The sequence below is a fragment of the Orycteropus afer genome, unplaced genomic scaffold, assembly GCF_000298275.1.
Source record: "Orycteropus afer afer isolate SDZICR_OR568_19922 unplaced genomic scaffold, OryAfe1.0 scaffold00439, whole genome shotgun sequence".
Classification (NCBI taxonomy): domain Eukaryota; kingdom Metazoa; phylum Chordata; class Mammalia; order Tubulidentata; family Orycteropodidae; genus Orycteropus; species Orycteropus afer.
Window position 1 is genome coordinate 1424203 of NW_006922026.1, and position 3878 is coordinate 1428080.

Consider the following 3878-nt stretch of genomic DNA (forward strand, 5'->3'; position numbering starts at 1 on the left):
TGGCTATCTCACTTCGTAGGATATATAGCTACTAGCTGGATTGCTGATTCAAATGGTATCTCTATTTTCAAATTATTTAAGGAAGCACCATATCGTTTTGCACTCTGGTTGTACCATTTTATAGTCTCACCAGTGGTGTATGAGAGTTCCAATTTCTCTATACCCTTGGAGTATTTCTTTTTGAACTATTATTTCTAAGGTAAAATACTATGTCATTGTTGTTTTGATTTGCATCGCTCTAATGGCTAATGAGGAGCTCTGGTGGCATAGCACCTAAGGCATTTGACTGATAACCAGAAGGTTGACAGTTCAAACCCACCAGCCACTCTTCGGAAGGAAGGTTGGGCAATCTACCTCCATAGTGATACCACCAAGGAGAGGTTGCTGTGAGTCGAGTCCAACTCAATGGCAAATAACAGCAACAACAATGGCTAATGATTGTGAGCATTTCTTCATGTTTGTTGGTAGCCTGGATATCCTCTTTGGTGACATATCTATTCATGTCTTCTGCCATTTTTTAATTGGACCATTTTTCTTTTTGTTGTTGAGGTGTTGAGATTTTCTATAAATTCTAGAGATAAGTCCTTTTTCAGATATATCATTGCCAAATATTTTTTTCCCAATCTGTAGGTTCTCTTTTGACTCTTTTGAAGAAATCTTTGGAAACACATAAAATTTTAATTTTTAGAAGGTTCCATTCATCTAATTACTCTTCTGCTATTTGTGAGTTTGGGTTTATGCTTGATAGTCTATTTATGCCATAGATAAAGGCCCCTACATTTGCCTCTATGTTTTGCTTGATATTCTGTTTACTTCGAGACACTCTCACAAGAATATACCACCAGTGGGATGACTTGAGCAAACAGGAGTTTATTCCCTTACAGTTTTGGAGGCTTTAAGTCCAAGTCCAAAGTCCCAGGCTACAAGGGCTGAGTGAAAGCAGGACTGTGTCTTTTAACTTGTCAACCTTGGGTTTCAGTTCAGCTTCCTGCTTCTGGCCCACTGGAATGAGAGGTTTTTCTTCACTCAGACAGCTGCTGGCTGCTAAGGCTCACAAGTCCAAGGCTGACAAGTAAAAAGACACAGTCTCAATGTTACCAAACTACATGGCAGGCCATTCATTCAAGTCCAATGAAAGTCCAAAGGTTTACAGAGCATGGCAGGCTGCTGAACAATGACATGGCTACATGCAGGGTTCAAGCATGCCATAAGCTAGATATCATTCCCAAAACTGTTTCTTATATATGGGAAGCAGATCACATACGCAAAGCAGCTACTAAGCTTCTCCAGTAGATTCCATCATGGAGTTAATTACCAATCTCATGATAGGCAATAACTCATTCAGCTGCCCCACCACTCATCCAGGCCCAGCCAAGTTGACACAAACTTAACCACCATAATTCTACCCCTTCTCAACTTGGCACTTGTACAGATCTTCAGTGGGTAGTATCTGTATAGATCTCCTTCACTGGGTGACCCAGTCTCCTAATTCCTGAGTGGTGATCTTCCCCCTTGGCCTGGTGGGCCCCATTCTTTTCCTCTTGGGCATGGCAGCCCTGTCCCCTCACTCTTGGGCAGCATCTATGACTCCATTCCACTCACTAGATCACATGAACAAGCAGTCCCACACTCCAGAACCAAGTTGGTGAAGGTCTGGCTCTTTTAAACCTAGGGGACTGTGGTAGTTCTACACCCTAAAAACGTGGTCCTACCCTTGAGACTAAGGGAGCTCTGCTTCCTGTTTCCTTGGTCTCTCCACTTCTGCCAATTAATGACCAAGGACAACCCACTCCACTGGAAATTTTCCTGCCCAAGGGACACTTAGCTTTCTTGCTCCATGGCCTAGCCAACCTGCTACTCCATCTTATGCTGGTCTCCTCTACCAATTAATACCTGAAAGCAACCCACCCTGTTGCTGTTTAATGCCAGTTTCTGGGCTCTGCTACTGCCATCTCTCACGCTGGTCTCTCATTCTGGTCTCTCTGAGAGTATCTCTCTGACAGTCTCTTGTTCTGCTGCTGCTGTCTCTCAGACTGGGGTCTCTCTGCCGGTGTCTTGAGTCAAGGAAACACTCCACTACTTTTTACACATTTTAGGTATCTGTCAGAGCAGCACCCCACTCTTTCGGTACCAGATTCTGTTCTAGTTACTTAGTGCTGCTCTGAAAAGAATATACCACCAATGGGATAGCTTGAACAAACAGGAGTTAATTCCCTTACAGTTTGGAAGCTTTAAGTCCACTTTCAAAGTGCCAGGCTCTAGGGGCTGATTGAAAGCCCCTCAACCTTGGGGTTCAGCTCTGCCTCCTGCTCCCGGCCCACTGGAGCTAGAGACCTCTCTTCACTCAGCTGCTGGCTACTAAGGCTGACAAGCTCAAGGTTGACAAGTAAAAAAGGCCCAGTTTTGATGTTACCAAACCACATGGCAGGTCATTAATTCTAGACCATTGAATGTCCAAAGGTTGACAGAGCATGGCAGGCTGTTGAACAATGACATGGCTACATGCAGGGTTCAAGTGTGCCATAAGGTAGAGACCATTCTTAAAGTGTTTCTTATGTATAGGAAGCAGACCACATACCCAAAGCAGCTACTCAGTGGCTCCAATAGATTTCACCATGGAGTTAATTACCAGTCTCACCATGGGGAATAACTACATACAGCTGCCCAGCCACTCAACCAAGCCCAGCTAAGCTGACACACAAACTTAACCATGAAACTTGAGGTACTTTGTAGTTTCAGGTTTCACATTAAATCTGATCCATCTGGAGTTAGTTTTTGTATATGGTGTGAAGTATAGATCTTGTTTCATTTCTCTGCAAATAGATATATAGTTTGCCAGTATCATTTGTTAAACAGACAATCTCTTCCCCATTTAATGGATTTTGGCCTTTTATCAAAGATCAGCTTATCATAGGTCAATGGGTCTATTTCTGCATTCTCAATTCTATTCCATTGATCTATGTGTCTGTCATTGCACCAATACCAGGCAGTTTTGACTACTGGGACTGCAGAGTAGGTTTTAAGATCTGGCAGTGTTAGACTTCCTACTTTGTTCTTCCTCACTAATGCTTTGCTTATTTGAATTCTCTCTACTTTCTATATAAACTTAGTGATTGGTTTTTCCATATCCTTAAAGAATGTTGATGGGATCTGGAATTGGATTGCATCGAATGTATAGATTGCTTTGGGTAGAAGTGACACAATGTTCAATCTTCCTACCATGAGAATGGTATGTTCTTCCATTTATGTAGATCTCTTATGGTTTCTTGAAGTAGTCTTTTATAGTTTTCTTTGTACAGGTCTTTTGTGTCCCTGGTAAGATTTATTCCCAGGTATTTATTTATTTTTGGTAGCTATTGTAAATGATATTGATTTTCTTATTTCTTTTTCATCAATCTCTTTGCTGGTGTAGAAGAATCTAGCCGATTTTTGAACACTGATTTTGTATCCTGCCACTATGCCAAATTTCTCAATTAATTCTAGTAGATTTTCATCAGCAAATATGGATAGTTCAACTTCTTCCTTGTGAATTTGGATGCCTTTGACTTCCCTTTCATGTCTTATTGCCTTGGCTAGGAGTTCCAATACAATGTTCAATAGAAGTGATGATAGAAGGCATCCTTGCCTGGATCCTGTTCACAAGGGGAATGGTTTCAGTCTTTCTTCATTGAGAATGTTGGCTGTTGGTCTTGCATATATGCCCTTTATTATGTTGAGGAATGTCCATTCTATTCCTGTTTTTCTGAGAGTTTTGATCAGCAATGGATGTTGGATTTTATCCAATGCCCTTTCTGCATTGATTGATATGATCATGTGTTTTTTTTTCCCTTTGTTTTATTTATGTGGTGCATAATGTTGATTATTTTTCTAACGTTGAA